Genomic DNA, 17,946 nt, shown 5'->3' with positions numbered 1-17,946 from the left:
GCCTGACACAGACTATATGAGACAACACCCATTCAATGACTTAGGACTAGTAAGAATTGAGACAAAAGATGGTTCAGTTTACTATTGAAAATGCATCACACTGGGAGAGGAAAACCCTTAAAATCTCTGGCCAGATGAGAAAATAATTGCTATTTACACTCATGCTAAACTGTCAAAACTCAAAATGAATGATAGAGGGTTGGGCTAGGGTCTATTATTGACCATTTTATGAAAGTCAGAGTGATTTCAGTTTAAAGGCATAATCAAGTATCTCCATTTGAATTACAATGAATTTTAAAGGCTTTTTTTTTGTGAAATCATAAATGAAAACTGAAGAAGAAAGAGTAACTTGTCCCAGCTTTTTGAAAATAACAGTAATAAAATAAATAGATGATTTTTAAAAATTCTAGCCCCCACATCTCAAGATATCTTACAAAATATAAGTAAATGACATTATATTCCTTTGGACAGAGTACACATATGTAAGGGTATGATGCCCCCAGTGGGGAGAAGAACCACATGGCCCCACTATGGTGGCATCTAACAGAGTGTAATACTTTTATGAGTTGGGTAAATCATCCCTGAGTGTCCAGACAAAAGACCTCTCATGTATCTTCCATAGTATGGTGGGGAGTTCAGTGGCCTGTTATTTCTCTCTCTTTCCTCACCCTTGTAGCCAAATAATGCTTAAAGGAAGGTAACTCATTCAATAAGAAGGGCCATGCTTAGAATACAGTAGGAACAAAGATATTGGCCACAGAATTAAATTGAATCAAGTTGTACTATAGAGATGAGTAAGCCTGGGAAGCTCAGAGATACTACATCCAAGGGTAAGAATGTGAAGAAACCTTCAGAAAAGAAAGGGCATCATAGCCATGCAGTATTGGAGGTGTGAGTTGCTCTGGATATGTGTATGACTTCTATGGCTCTTTCTAATAGAATTCTTTGTGTTATGCGTGTGCTAAGTTTTCCCACTGATGCCATGTGCATTTGTGGGACAGTGCTCACTGGGCCCATGGAGGGGCATTTTGTAAGTATTTTTAGGGCAATTTCAGTAAATGTTTGCTTCAAACTAATTATGCCATCTGGATGACTATAGAAGGTAAAACCACTGATAGGGGCTCATGATCTATAGTTTTAGAAGTGAAGTTCCATAAAGTATCTTGAATTTGGGGAAGTCATCCTCTGGGGGACCCAGTCTGTGAGTGCAAATAGAGGGGAGGAATTAGTAGCCCTAGGGAAGGGTGTACCAATAGTAGAAAGAAAACAAATCCTTGAATCTGATGTATAGAAATCCACCACTCATTAGCTGTCATTTTACTTCTCCGGGATTTGTTCATTCATCAAAGAGTGGGGGTAGATTAGATGCTTCCTTAGATCTCCTCTAGCTATGATTTTTTTTCTCTATATCAAGCAGCCAATCATTTATTAAGTGCTTACTTTTAACTACTTAATTACTTTCTATTAACTACTTAATTTACCAGTAACTTCCTACTTACCAATGTGTTAATCACTGGGGATACAATGACAAAATTAAAAAGAGTCACCAAAAAGAAATGTACAGATATAAAAGAGAAGGCTCAGAATAGTCTTGGGTAAATCTAGTTTCCCTGGCCACAAAGTGGAAGATGAATTATTAAAGGAAACTTAGAAGGAAGAGCAGTTAGACAGGCTAAAGGAGAACCAGGATAGAAACATGTCCTGAAAGCCTATCCAGGAGAAGGCTGTGGCCAACGGTATCAGATGCAGCAGAAGGGCCAAGGAGGCCTAAAATTAAAAATAACTGATTAGATTTGCTGGTTGGGAGATCATTGGCAGCCTTGAAGACAATAGTTTCAGTTGAGTGATGAGATTAGAAGACAAATGGTAGCAGGGTAAAAAAGAGTTTGGGGAGAGAAAATAGAGGCATCAACTGGAGCTGGCTTTTTCAGGGTGTGTAGTTGAGGAGAGGACAGTTGTCAATAGTTATGGCAAGATCTGGTGAGAAACTTTGAGGATGGAAGAGACTTTGACATGTTTGAAGACAGCAGAGAGATTAGTATGGCAATAGTAGAGAAATTTGATGTATAATGTAGCATGGAATGAAATCAAGAGGGCTTTGCCTTAGTGATGAAAAGAACCGCCTCTTCATCAAAAGTTGGAGTAAAGGAGGAAAAGATCATGTCCGTGTGTTGTGATTTAAGGAGGAGGTTTTTCAGGTGAAAAAGAGAGAAGCAAAGGGATTTATTGGTAACTAAGCTTTTTTGCCCCATTAAGGTATGAGGTAAGAGCCTCAACTGAGAGGGTCAGGGAAGAGCACGCAGTTGGAGGCTTGTATGGTTTGCAACAGTCATTGTGGAGAATGGGATAGAGAATCAACTGGGAAGAAGTAAAAAGAAACCCTTGCTTCTTGGAGGGCTCCTTAAAGATGTCCTTTTAAAACATATCTCCAGTGATCTCCACGCTGTGTCCTCTGCACATCTGTGCTCCTCTTGTTCTCCCCATTTGGTGTCCTTATTGTCTTTATACAAGCATAGATTATTCTTATCTCTGCTTCTGCTCATCCTATATCCCCTGATCTAGAACTCTATTCCCCTTCTCTCACCCAAATCCTCTACTCATGCTTCAAGAGCCAACTCTTTAAGGATGCTCTGCTTCCTCTCCGAAGTCTTCCCTGACACATATTGATTTCTCCCCTTGCTTTGCATTTATTATAAATGCAACACAGTTTAGCATCTAATTGATTTCTCTTTTCTGTATGCCTCATCAGCTGGATTTTAGGCTTTCCACTGTTAGGAACCCCGTGTTATATGCTTTGTATATTCCTAGCAATATTCAGCATAGTACTGAACGTCTCTTAGTCTTGATCAGAAATTTGGTTGAATGAATGGTCTTCTGGGCAACTGCAAGGTTTACCATCAGCTCAAGTGTCTGTTGGGTGCTTTAATAGTTCCAGCTTTGAAGCATGTTCGTTATTATTAGACCTCCACTCAGTGTGATGCTAGATTTAATGGCTTATGTACCATTCGTGTGTGAGCCCATCTCAGTCCTCATAATTTCACAATATTCAGTTTCTGTTGCTTTTCTTTATATATTGTTTTAGTCTTTATGCATGTTGTTTTCGTAGCTCTTCTCACTTTATTTTTCTTGGGCCATGATGAATTAGAGGGAGAAAAAGTTGAATAGAGTCACTTTAGTAGAGTAGAAGGAGTTGAGGGGAGCCTTGGGGCATATTGATGATCCATTTCCTTTGTGGAACCCCCTCCCATTTCCTCAGTTCCTGGCCAAAGAACAGGCAAGAAGGTAGCATGGGGACATCAGATTGAAGCATGTTTACTCTCTCACTTTGCTTCCACCTTTTAGAGAAATACCCAACCCAATAAACTCACGTCCAACACCTGGCTTCCGCTTCTTTACATCCTTTCCAAGTAAACCAGACTTTTTCTGATCTTTACTCCTCAAGTATCAACCCTTTCCCTCAGGGAGGAAGAATAATTCTAAGGCTGCCTTCCTTTGTCCTACTTAGGACTGGGCTTCATGGAAATCTTTCTGTTGTTTCTAGGCTATTGGGGTAGAAAGAGCATGGAATCCAGGAGCTGGATTAGAAAATCTCTAAGTTCCTTTCTGTCTCTAAGAGTCTATCCCATAAACAATTCTAGTAACTAATCGCAGTCACATTATTCTCTTTTCTACTCAGTTGAATTGGTCTTATTTACTTGCATGATTTCACATCATGAATTACCCCGTTAATTGGGGGCCCTTTGGAAATTTATCCCTGTTGGTGCAGCTAGCCCCGACTACCAAAATTACTAGCTCTGGCTCTGGCATCCACTCATGGTTGGCTTTGCCTCTTGCCATGGGTCTGTCCTCCAGATTCTGGATCTATATGGAGGCAGAATTTAAATAAAACAGTGAACTCTAGAAGTTTGACCTCTTCAGTGTCTTCTGACTTGCCTTCATAGTGCTCTCCAATAGTGTCCTTTCCCCTTGCTCCTCCACTAACCACCAGCTGTTTTTTACTTCTCACAGCAAACTCTATCCCTTTCAAACCTTGTCTTTACACATTCCATTCTCACCAAGGTTTGAATCTGTGGCTTAAATTATGATTCCTCCCAGAGAATTTTAACTGGTATGAAAGACTTAAGGTAAAAGTACAAAGTACGACAAGTGACGCTTAAAAAATTGTAAGAGAAAGGTTTGGAGGACATGATAAACTGTCTTCAAGTGAAAAGAGTATCCTTTGGAAGAACATTATACTTGTTCTGCTTGACTTCAGATAACAGAGTTGAGAGTGCTACATACAAGCCTTAGGAGTTAAGCTTTATCAAAGTTAAAATGTTCTGAAAATTAGAGCCAATTAGATGTGAACTCACCCATCTTTGGAATTATTTGACTCCTCTTTGAAGGAAGTTTTCAAAAAAATGGTTGATCAGTCAACAAGAATTTATTATGCCTACTGTGTGCCCGGCACTGTGTGAAGAAACTAGAGGTGACTACTTCTTGGATATGTAGTAGAGAGAATTTTTATTTAGGTTAGGGTTGGACCATATGTATCCTGAGTTTGAGATTCTATGAAATTATTTCATAAGTAGAGGGACTTCTCTTGAAAATCTTTACCAGTTAGGCATATCAGGAAGATAAGATCTTTGTTCAACCTTCTCTTTTTCATCTGAATGTAATTTATTTAGATTGTTATTGTTTTTCAGTTATGTCTGACTCTCTGTGACCCCATTATTTGGGATTTTCTCAGCAAAGATAATGGAGTGGTTTGCCATTTCTTTCTCCAGCTCATTTTACAGATAAAGAACTGAGGAAAACAGAGCTAAGTGACTTGCCTAGGGTCACAGAGCTAGTGAGTGTCGGGATAGATTTAAATTCGTGAAGATGAATCTTCTTCATCGAGCCATCTAGGTGCCCCGTAATTCACAAAGATTAGCATTCACAAAAGATTCAGAGCTAAAACAGACCTTGGAGATTCTCTAGTATAACATCTTCATTTTATAGATATGTAAGTGGGACCCAGAAAGGTTAATTAACATGTCTGAGGTCACACAGGTAGTAAGAAACAAGCAGTCAAACTTACCTTCTCTTACTCCAAAGTCTTTTTACACTATTTCTCATTGGTATGTAAGTTCCTTGAGAGTCTCAGAAAACATTTAGGTAAAAGATATGGGTAGGGTATATTATGATGTCTCTTACTGGATAAGCACTGGGGTCAGTGGGGAGTTGGGGAAAGAGAAAGTCTTTTTTTTTTTTTTTGGTAACTTCCTTTGATCTTTGAAGAAGTAACTACTACACATTCATTCAGTACAATTTCTCTGTTCCAACATGCTTTCAGAGCCTAAAGGCCCACTGTTGTATTTTCTTCTAACACAACTCAATTTTTCTTTCATTTATTCCTCCCAATTGTTGCCCCTGTATTTCTGATTTTCTTCTGATTGTTTTTAGGTGGTATCTCTTTTCTTCCCCTCCTTATTTTATGACTGTTCTTCAGTCTTGAAAGGATCTGGTACCAGTCCTTTATAGCTTTCTGTGAATTTGAATTGTCTCACTTCACAACTCTTTCTTTGCTTTTAAAGCTATAAATCTAAATAGTCAGGAATTTTAGTCCTCTCTTTAAGAAAATTTAAAAAAAATCACCAGCAGAAAAACACTGATATGCATCTTGGGCCACAGAGCCTTGAGTCACCTAAAAAACTTCTTAGGGCCTTGAATCGTCACTCTATAGGTATCTACCCATTTTGGTCTTATTTCTGTATGAGTTCCAAATGCTCCACAGACTTTCATCCATTTGCCTGACATTCCACAGAGATGGTTAAGTTGCAAATAATTATTACAATTTTTGAGATGAATGCAATATAATGGAAATATCACTGGAGTTGGGGAATCGGGGGTCTAGTCTCAGACTTGTTAGTAAGTCTTTATATGACCTTGAGTGGACCAAATGACTTCTCTCTGCCTCATTTTCAGAACCAGAGAGCATCCACCTATTGTTGAAACTGACCTTTTCACTTTCATCCTGCTACTTCCCTTGCTCAAAGACTTTTTGTTTATTATTTTATCAAATTTATTATTTACTTGTTTTAATAGTCTTTTCTTTTTTAAATTTTGAGTTCCAAATTCTCTTCCTTCCTCGCATTTCATCACCACTCACTGAGAAGGCAAGCACAATTATATCAATTATCCATGTAAAGTCCAGCAAAACATATTTCCATATTACTCATATCACAAAAAAGCAACAAAAATAAAGTGAGAAAATTACACTTCAATTAACACTTAGAGTTCGTAAGTCTTCTCTCTGAAGATTGGTAGCATTTTTTTCATTGTGAGTCCCTTTGGAATTATCTTGGATCATCGTACTAATGAGAGTAGTGGAGTAGCCAAGTCTTTCACACTTGACCATCATTACAACACTGCTATTACTGTGCACAGTGATCTGATTTCTCACTTAGCTCTGCATCAGTTCACATAGATCTTAGAATGTCTTTTTTTCTAAAACCATTCCCCTCATCATTTTTTGCAGCATAAAAGTACTCTATCATAATCATATGCCACAAGCTTTTCAACCATTTCCCAACTGATGAACATTCCCTCACTTTCCAATTCTTTGCTAGCACAAAAAGAACTACATATAAATATTTTTTGTACACATAGGTCTCTTTCCTTTTCCTTTGATCTCTTTTGGGTACAGATCTAGTAGTGGTATTTCTGGGTCAAAGAATATGCACAGTTTCCTAACCCTTTGGGCACAGTTCCAAACTGTTCTCTAATTTATTAGTGTACCTATTTTTCCTCATTCACTCTAGCATTTGTCATTTCTGCTAAGTGTGAGGTGGTACCTCAGCAATGTTTTAATTTGCATTCCTCTAATCAGTATTTATTTTCATATGATTATAGACAGCTTTGACTTCTTCTGAAAACTACCTGTTTATGTCTTTGGCTATTTATCAATTGAAAAATGGCTCTTTATTATTTTTATAAATTTTACTCAGTTCCACATATATTTGAGAAATTTGCCCTTAACATTTTTTGATAGTATGTCAATTGCCTAAGGTACCTTTTAGCAAAATGTAGTTTCCCTGATAATCTCTTTTAATTAGGTCTCTTTTTTCTTTTGCTTTGTTTGATAGCATGATTGCTACCCCTGATTTCTGTTTTTGCTTTTAACTTCAGCTGAAGCATAATAGATTCAGTTCCAGTCCTTTATTTTAACTCTGTTTTCTGTTTCATGTGTGTCTCTTGTAAATAACACACTGTTGGATTCTGGTTTCTAATATTTGTTTTTTAAGGTATTATTTTCTTCAGTATTTTTGTGTCTGTTTTTACCAAGTTATTAATTCTATTTTCATATTTCATATTTTATTGCATCACTCACATTTCCCAATTTTTTCTCTACCACTCACCTTTTTCTTTAACTCTATGAGGAGTTCTTGTTGGGCTTGGCTCCAATGAACATTTTTTTTGAAGTTTTGCTTGGAACTGTTTTCACATTTTTTTCTTCTTCTGAGTTTGTATCTTGGTCTTCTCCAAGACCATAGTAGATTTTTATAGTTAAGTTCTTTTTTATATCATTTGCTCAATTTTCCAGCCTATTTTTGAATGTGAACTTTATGTTAAAGTTGGGCTATTTTCACCTGGTGGCATAGTTCCAAGCTTCAGGTTTTTTGTGTTGTTTTCAGAGCTAATTCTGGAGGCCTACAAGTTTTTGGTGCTTCCAAGATGGTGTCATGTGGGAAGAGGTGTGGTCACTGTTCCCCTTGTCTATGCTCACCAGCTCGTCTCTGGTGTTTACCTATGAAGGACCCCTGCTTTCCTGTGGCCACAAGCACTAGCACTGTCTTCCTTGGAACTGTGATCTGGGCCCCTATTCTCTTGTAACCACTCAGAAGTTCTCCTCTCCACCCTAGAACTTCAATGCAGAACTGTGTGTGGAAAATAGAGGTGCCAATCCATGCCAGTTTCACCCACTGCCAGCAAAGGGCTCCCTCTATTCTTTCCGTGACCAGTTGTTTGACCTCTTTACAATGCCTGGGCTGAGAGCTCCTGAAACTGCTGCTTCTGTCTCAGTTGCAGCCACCTCCAAGGCCTACTGCTCATGCTGCTGCTGTGCTCGACCTCCTAAATTGTCTTAGGTTGGAAAAATTCCTCACTCTGACCTTTTAGTTGACTCTGCTGTTCCAAAATTAGGTTGGAGAAGTTATTTTAAAGTTGTTTGGTAAGAAATGTTGAGAGAGTTCAGCTGGATTACTGCCAGCACTCCACCATCTTGGTTCTACCTGCTTACTCAAACACTTCCCAAACATTGCCCATAAGATAAAGTCCAAACTCAACCTGACTTCCAAAGCTTTTTAGAGTTTGACCTCTGCCTAATTTTTTCCAGCTTTATCTTAAAGCCTTCATTTTAATCAGACTGGGGAACTCTTGCCTTCTCCAAATACAATTTGTAAATTTTCCTTTTCCCCTTCAATCTTCCTGGAGTACTTTATATGAATCATGATTGTTACAGGTTAATGAAAAAATGAAGTCATTTTAGTTTTCACTGTGCTCCCTGAAATTCTGATAACTCTGTTTCATATGTGCATGGCTATGTGAGGAAGATATTTTGGGGATGAAAAGGCTTTCTTTATCCCCTTAAGTTACAGTAGTAGGCAGTAGCCTACTTTGGTTCCAAAGACTGGCCCTGATCCTAACAATTTAATTGCTTTTGGAATGAAGAAACTCAGTTATATAGAGTACAGCCACCTATTCTAAGAATCACTTCTAGAAGATTTTTTTTTTTTTTTTAGGGTTGTGGTAGGGGGTGGGGGATAGATTTATTCTAAGGGAAACAAACACATATTTCATATAGATAGACTTACTCATTGTCCTTTGGTGAAAAGTAGAGAGACGATAGAGATTTTTCAGCAAAAAGAAACTAAACAAATGCTTATTGTGTACTTACTACATGCACTTCACTTGACGATGTCATCAGTTCCCATGGATTTAATTACTCTATATTGAAGATTCTAAAATCTGCCTTTCCTGCCCCTATCTCTGCTGACCTCTAATCTCACATCTACAATTGCTTTTCAGACATTTCAGGCATTTCAAACTGGATGCCTAGTAGACATCTTAAACTCAATACACCCTAAGCAGAACTCATTATCTTTCTCCCTAAACCCTCCCCACCTCCTACTTTTCCTGTTACTATAGAGGGCAATACCATCCCCCAGTCCATTATGCTCACAATCTAGGACTTCTCATTATCTCTCACCCCCATATCCAAGCTGTTACCGAGTTCTGCTGATTTCTCTAATACTCCCCTTTCTCTCCTCTGACACTGCCACAACTCTTATACAGGTCCTCATCAGGTGTGTATGTTCATCCTTCGTTGCCGAAGAAGACCATGCCATCAGAGAAACAATGACATGACTTGTACTTGACTTTGTTTTGAGTGAGGGAGGGCTGTGCAGGACACCAACCTCACTTCTCCTCCATAGTCATCCAGTGACCAGATATTGATTGGGATGACTGGAGATGACCTAGGATGAGGCAATTGGGGTTAAGTTGACTTGTCCAAGGTCACACAGCTAGTGAGTGTCAAGTGTCTGAGGTGAGATTTGAACTCAGGCCCTCCTGACTCCTGCACTGGTGCTCTATCCAGTGCACCAACTAGCTGCCCCAAGGCCCTCATCATCTCATGTCTGGATTACTGCCATCACCTGTTGATGGGGCTGCCTGCCTCAAGTCCCTCTTCATGTCAATCCATTCTCCATTCAGCCACTGAAGTGATTTTCCTAAATGTAGGTCTAATATTATATCATCCCTGCACCCCTCTCCTCAAAAAACTTCAGTGGCTGCCTATTGCCTCCAAAAGCACATACAGAATGCTCTGCTTGGCTCTTAAAGCCCTTCATAACTTAGCCCCTTCCCAACTTGACAGTCTTGTTATCCCTTACTCTCCTGCATGCACTGTTTGATCCAGTTACATTGACTTCCTGGATGTTTTGTGAACACAACTATATCTCTCTGCTCCAGGAGTTTTCTCTGATGTCCCCCATGCCTTGAATGCTCTCCCTCTTTTGCTCTGACTACTGACCTCCCTGTCTTCCTTTAAGTCCCAGCTAAAATCCCACCTTGTACAGAAACCCTTCACTAACTTCCTTTAATACTTGGGCTTTCTCTTTTTAATTTATTTCCTAATTATCTTGTGGAGGCAGCTAGGTCGTTTAGTAGATAAGTGCTAAACCTGTACTCAGGAAAACCTGAGTTCAAATCCAGACTCAGATAGTCATTGCTTGTGTGACCCTGGGCAAGTCACTTAACTTCTGTTCGCCTTAATCCATCTCAGAAAGAAATGGCAAATCACTCCGACATCTTTGCCAAGAAAACCCCGTACAGAGTCATGACTAGTGAGATAAACTGAAGAACTACAAAATTTATCCTGTGTATAGGTCGCTTTGCATATATTTGTTTACATGTTTTCCCCATTAGGTAGTAAGCCCCTTAAGGCAGGGCTGTCTTTTGCCTCTTTTTGTATTCTCAATACTTAGCACAGTTCCTGGTAAATAATGGACACTAAATAAGTATGGATTGATTGATTGATTGCAAGGTACTATGGCAACAAACAAAAAAGGGAAAAGTCATCACTGCTCTCAGGTAGCCTATATTATTCTCAAGAGATAAAGCTTGAAAACAGAGAAGCAGATAAATGATCATTTAAGTTGGGAGAAAGCCCTAAGAACCAAGGGAGATCAAGAAGTGACATGTGAACCAAGGACTCTAAAAGATAGAAGTGAAAATAGAACATATGCCAGGAATGGGGCACAGGCTGTTCAAAGACATAAAATTGGGAGAAGGAATGCTGAGGTCAACAAATAGCAAACAGACTGGTTTGGATGGAGTTTGTGAAGGGGACTCACTGATGAAACCCTTCATGGGAGATTGTTTCCACTAGGGTCCCAGAACCATAGTGAGGGAGGAAGGGAACATAACCTATTTTTACAACTACTCCTGGAATTAAGGTTCTCCATTCTGAGACAGATAAGAATTTAGGAAAAGGAGAGAATAAAATTCATAAGTATCCCCCCAAAAGAAATTTCAGACAAAGGTTATTATTCAGTAAGGGCAAAGTTGAGATTCCATCTTCTTATGAAGTATTATTAATGCCTTCTATGAGTTATAGTGGGGCAGCTAGGTGAAATAGTGGATAGAGCACCAGGCCTGGAGTCTATAAGTCTCCTCTTCCTGACTTCAAATCTGGCCTCAGACATTTACTAGCATTATGACCCTGGGCAAGTCACTTAACCTTGTTTGCCTCAGTTCCTCATGTGAAAAAGGAGATGGAGAATGAAATGGCAAACCACTACAGTGTTTTTGCCAAGAATACCCCAAATGGGGTCACAAAGAGCTTGATACAACTGAAAATGACTGAACAACAATGAAAATGAGTTATTATATTTGGCTTTGCTTTTAAAAAGAACATGGGGGCATTTAAAGAGCTCTAACTGAAGGTCTTTCAAGGTACAGATTATAAAAATGAGGGCACAAATAAGGATTTCAGAACTGAAATAGGAGAGGTTAAATTCTAAATCCCAGGAACACTATTTTCTCAATGGTTATTTAGTCAGTAAACACTTACTAAGTATCTACGATGTTCTAGGCACTCTACTTAGTACTGGAGATATGAATGTGAAAGAGGAAGACTGTCTTTTTCTTCAAGGAGCTTACAATCTAATAAAGGAAAATAGAACACAAAAAGAAGCTGCAAAGAGAAATTAGAAGGAAGGTACCCAGCGCCGGGGCATGGTGGAGAAACCCCCAAAAATGAGCTGTCTAAAAAATGAAAATCATCCTACAATGATGAGACAGATCTAAAGGATGAAATGAAATGGTGATAAACTTAATAATTAATAATAAACTGATATTTGTGTTCACAGAATCCAGCATGAGAGGTAATCAATCCCTGGTCAGATCACATCTGGATTATTCTGTTCATTCATATATGGACACTTCTTTTAAAGAGGGAAGTTGATATACAGGAGCATGTCCAGGGAAAGTGACCAGAATGGCAATTGCACTAGAGGCCTTACTGTAATGGCAATTTAAATGGAATGATCTTTCCCATTCTTTAATAGGCCCATGTGACCTGCTTAAATCACCTGGAAGCCTAAGTCACATTTGATGGGAGAAGCTTTTCCTCTACCCTCCAAAGGTTTTTCATCAGACTTCCACTCACCACTCACCATTCTCTCTCTCTCTGTCTCTCTCTCTCTTTCTCTCTCTCTCTCTCTCTCTCTCTCTCTCTCTTTCTCTCTCTTTCTCTCTCTCTCTTTCTCTCTCTCTCTCTCTCTCTTTCTCTCTCTCTCTCCTTTTGTCCCTCTCCCTCTCCCTTTCCCTCTCCCTCTCCCTCTCTCTCTTCCTCTTCCTCTCTCCCTCTCTCTCATATAGGCATGTTGTATGTGTGCATATATATAATATACACAAAAACATATATACCTACACTCACACATACACAAACATGCAGATTGTTTTTGTTCGTCTTTAATTATTGAGGAGGACTGATGATATGTGGAGTGTAATGTGCTGACTTGCAAGAGAATTGGATTTAAGTAAGGCAGAATTGTGTAGTCATCAGTTGCATGTATATACATATGCATATACATGTGTGTGTATGTGTGTGCATGTGTATATGTGTGTATGTATATACACACACAGAAAATAAGAAGCTTGAATGGGGAACTGCAGATTATTTAGATTATTTGGACTTCCAGATTCCATTGCTTACTCTCATTGAGGTTGGGGTCTGCTAACTCTCTGAGCTACTTTTCACACTGCTATCAAGCTAGCCTCTCTCACTCATTCAGTAGTTGTACAATTGAAAGCAAACGTAAGACTTTAACATTAACCCTAGTAAATTTGATTTTCATCGGATTTTGTCTGTTGTTAACGGCCTGTCTTGTTGGATTTTGATTCTGTCATCTAATGCTGTCCTATTCTTCTTAACTTGGTGTCATTTGGAAATGTGACAGACAGTTAAGTCATTAATAACAATGAACAGCACAGGACCAAGGGCAGATCCACAGGTCACTAACTAGAAATCTCCCTCCACAATGACACTGACTTTCAGACCCTTTAGATCCTGTCAATTTTGAATAAAGCAAATACTGCAGTTAGTGGTTCTAAATTTTCCCCTCTATATGGAAACTGCTAGGATGTTTGGGATGACAGAGGTTATTTTGCTTGCTTATTTTGCAAAATATTCAAGTTTTCCTTTCTCTTGACAGTTCTATCTTCAGTTTACCAAAATAAAACAAAAATAAACTGAACAACAATTGCTTATGTAGGGACTGACAGCTAGGTTAAGGCTTAATCTCTTACCACCAAATATTTTTTTTTTCCTTTGGCTGTTTCTTCTAATATAAATATAGAGACTGTGGGTACTTGTGAGAATTAGCCAGGATGACACCGGACTCTGGGGTGATTGATCCTGACTACTAATTTGTCAGAGAAATATCGATGAATTGAATTGATCATTTAAAAGAAGTCAAGCAAGCTTTATAACATCCATCCAGATGAAATGAAAATAATTAGGACTTAGGTGGAGGAGAGGGTGTCTACCAATTTCTTTGACAGCCTGCTCGGTCTCGTAGGAAGGAGATATTTGGTCTAGCATTCTAAGCATAATTACAGGCAGCTAAGTAGTGCAGCGGATAGAGCTCTGGCCCCGGACTCGGGCAAACCTAAATTCAAATCTGATCTCAGACATACTAGCGATGTTTAGCAAATTACTTAAACATTGTCTGCCTCAGTTTCCTCATCTGTAAAATGCGGCTAATAATCATACCTCGCATAAAAGGATAAAATTAGATCCTATTTGTGAAGTACTTTGCAAACCTTAAAACCCCATAGAAATGCTGGCTTGTTAGAGCAAAATGAAATGGTTTGCCTGGTGCCTCTGTAACTTTAGTCCTCAAGAGTTAGAGCATCTTCAACTTACAAAAACAAACATCTCCCTGCCTTCAACTCTTACTAGGTTTTTACCATTTATACCCATGTTATTTGTGGGTGTGAAAGAGATTTAGCTGTGATGTCTGCCACTCCAGTGATTAATTCAAATGCCTCAGGAGGTTAGGCATGTGTTACTTTTCTCTACTATTATTCTGATTTAAATCTCTGAACCCATTCGCTTTTATGAGAATGACTTTCCTTAATGGAAAGGGCAGCTAGGTGGTGCAGTGAATAAGACTGCCAGGACTGGAATCAGGAAGACCTGAGTTCAACTCTGGCCTCAGACACTTCCTAGCTGTGAGACCCTGGACAAGTCTCTTAACCCTGTTTGCCTCAGTTTCCTCATCTGTGAAATGAGTTGAAGAAGGAAATGGCAAACTGCTCAAACGTCTTTGTCAGCTGGGGTCATGACTGAAATGACTGAACAACAAAGTGAAGGAGGGCTCTTCTTTGGTTAAGGGTACATCAGTTCCTTCTATATATGAAGGACAACACATAGGTAAACCCATGTCAACAAAGTAATATTGAGAAAATCCTTTAGATTAAATGTGGCAAAAAGACCAACAACTTCTTGAGGGTGAGTCATTTTTAGTTTTGTTGTTGTAGCCCCTGGGCTGATCACAGTGCCCCAGGCATAACAGGGGGTCAATAAATGCTTGTTGGATTGAATAGAGAAAAACTGAGAGACAGTATGGTGCAGTGGAAAGAGGCAGAGAACCGGAGTTCAAACCCCACTTGGCATTCTTACCATGTATGTGACATTGAGGAATTCAGATATGCTCCTAGTATTATAGATTTTAAGCTAGAGAAGTCTTATGAGATTATCAAGTCCAACCATCTTCATCTTACAGATGAAGAAACAGAGAGAGATAAATGAAGTGATTTGCCCAGGGTCGTACAGATAATGTCTGATGCAGAATTTTAATCAAAGTTTTTTTATTCCAAAGTCAGTGCCCTATCTACTACCACAATTTGTCTCTCCACAAACCTCAGTTTTCTCATCTGTAAAATGAAGGGATTGGATAAGAGAACTTCTGCAGTTCATTCCAGCCCTAGGTACACAAACTTATGAATCTGATCACTCCTAAGAGCTTTAACTATACTATAGTATAACTCTCTATATATGTATAAACGGTATATATATAAAACTATACTATAGTAAAAATATATGTATATACATATATATAACTATATATAGTATAATTATACTATAGTTGTACTATAGTATATGGTAATATAATTAATGTAATATAATATAATATAGTATAATAAATGTAATGTAATTATAATATAATGATATAATGATATAGTATAGTATAATATAATATAATAGCAAAACATAACATAATTAACATAATATAATGTAATTATAATGTATGATATTATAATATGATATAAGATGATGCAATATGATGTGATGTAGTGTAATATGATATAATGTAATAATAATATAACATAGTATAGTATAATATAATATAAATAGTATATAGTTGTAACTATTAACTATTATCCCCGGCAAAAGTAATTTAGGGTTGGAGAGGGTGGCACAAAATATAGTCAGTCCCAGGTACAGTTGAAACACACTTTTCCTCAGAGTTTAGACAGTAATCCTAAAATTTGAGCAACAATTGCCACCACTCTATACCCCTGGAGAAGAGAGGGGTATGTGGTGATGTGGAGGAGGGCAGGTACCTAAGCATCAAAGCTCCATTTCAAAGATGGAGGCCCAGAGTTGGGCAAGGAAAGGTGGGATGATCACACATGCATGCATGCATACACACACACAAACATGCACACACATACATACTCAGTGTCTGGTCAGAGGACGGTCAAGTGAAAAGACGGTGGGCAAGAGGACACTTTAAGGGACTGATCCTCTTTCTGGATGTTAGCACACTGGGGCAAAGTCCCATTTGGCCCACCCAAGTAATCAATTTGTCATTAAGCAGAATAAGAAAAAGGGAGCTCAAAAAAAAAATACACTGCTGAACCAGTTTCCCAGGAATGAAATGACTAAATCTTCCTGAAAAACAAAATCCTTAAAAATGCCTATGAGACTAGACCTCCTCTAACTCACCCCACAACTCTTCCAAGTTTTATGACCTGATCCTAATAATGCCTTAGTGGCATACATAGTAGGCACTTAATGAATATGCATGGAATGAATGAATGGCTGTTTCTTTATAGCCTATTCTGGCAGGGAAAAGCTAATGCAGAATTTATGAAATATTTAGATGGGAACTACGCAGAATATACTGATGCTGTATTTTATTTTGTAAAATTATATGTGATTGGTCTCTATATTACCATTTGTAATTGACCTGCATTACTTCATAAATATTTATTTATATCATAAATATTCACATGGTATATTGTATTGCCTTGAGTAAATGATTTATATAACCTTAAAAAAGCTTCATATTGTGCTCTATAATGGCATATAATGTGTAATTGATTAAATCTGATGTTCAAAGTCATTCTTATAAAAATATGGCCATCAGGCCCTTGGCCAGGAACCTAACACTATATTACAACATTGCTTCTTTGGGAACATCATATTTGATTTATACCATTTTAACTTAGTATCCCTTCCAAGAATTTAATTAAATTGATTTTTTTTTTAGTCAGGGTAATCTTCTAAAAGTGTGAAGACTCCGCCATAGGATTATAAGTCATGGGAACGGAGACTCAGAAGTCATCCCCTCATTTTACAATGGAGGAACAAATTCTTGGAGATTGAGTGGTAAGTCACTTAGGTAGTGACTGAGGTAGGATTTGAATCCAGGAACTCTGACTCTAGGGACAATGCTCTTTCATATTGCTTATTTGTGGTTTTTCTTATAATAAAGTTGGGGCCCAACAATTATGTAATTTTCAGCCACTCCCCGTGTTTCTTTTCGTTTTGTTTTCCTACCTTCATATAATTTCTGATTCCTCTTTTCAAAGCCCCCTTTCACTTTTCTTTTTCAGTCTCCCCTTTTATGTTACTGTTCCTTAACTGTTCTTTGCATCTTGCAGTCATGTGGTGTGTCTTCAGATCAGTCTGTCTTCTTGGGTGAAAAATAACCTGGGAAACACCTAAACACCATGGGTAACATCAAAAGGAATTCTGGGAATGAAGGAACAGGGGCCTGAGTACAGTGCATGAACAATTAGAATCACAGAGTGGAACTATAGGTGGTTTTTTTTCTGGGTAATTAATCTTTTATTGATCATGCCAGCAGATAATTAATAAAAGGGCTCAGTAGCACTCAAATGGCAAAGACCTCTGGATAGCAGGATTTTTAGATCTGCAAGAGCCCTAAGAGATCATTTAGTACAATTACAGACGAGGAAATGGAGATAGAGAATATGAAGGGACTTGTCCTGGGTCATGCTACATTTCACTTGTTAGAGTCCATTGCATTCAGCTGTCAAATGAACTGTATTTAACTGGACTTACCTGTGTCCCAGGACCAGCTTCCTCCAGTCTCAGCGTGAGTTTTATCTCAGTCCTTACATCACTTTATGGGAAATGCATCTGTGTAGTTGACTATTGTTATCTCATCTTCCATTCATCAACTTTAAAAGACTGATTTTTCTTTCACTTCATCTCATACCCATCCCATTCTGTGTTCCTGTCTTTGACAATGCTTCTCATGCTAGTTTCTTCTACAACTAATCCAATAGCATTTTACCTTTGTATTCAGATAATTTCAGAAGGGACAAAACCAACTCCCTTTGTGAAGTCTCACTGAATTCATAGGGAGGAGAAGAAAGTGATTCATGGTCCCCTGCCAGAGGAAGCTAATTGGGAATTACTGTTTCCTTAAGGAAGTGCAGGGTGTCTCAAAAATCAGAAATTATTATTTTCTTGGTGTTCCAAAAGTCTTGATGCAACTACACTAGCCTTTTCTGGCACCTTGGAATAATATACTCATCCTTTTACCCTTCCCCCACTCCCATCAAGGTTTCTCTATAGTTCTACTTTCTCTATCA

The sequence above is a fragment of the Notamacropus eugenii genome, chromosome 1, assembly GCF_028372415.1.
Source record: "Notamacropus eugenii isolate mMacEug1 chromosome 1, mMacEug1.pri_v2, whole genome shotgun sequence".
Taxonomy (NCBI): domain Eukaryota; kingdom Metazoa; phylum Chordata; class Mammalia; order Diprotodontia; family Macropodidae; genus Notamacropus; species Notamacropus eugenii.
Note: the sequence above shows the minus strand (reverse complement) of the source record.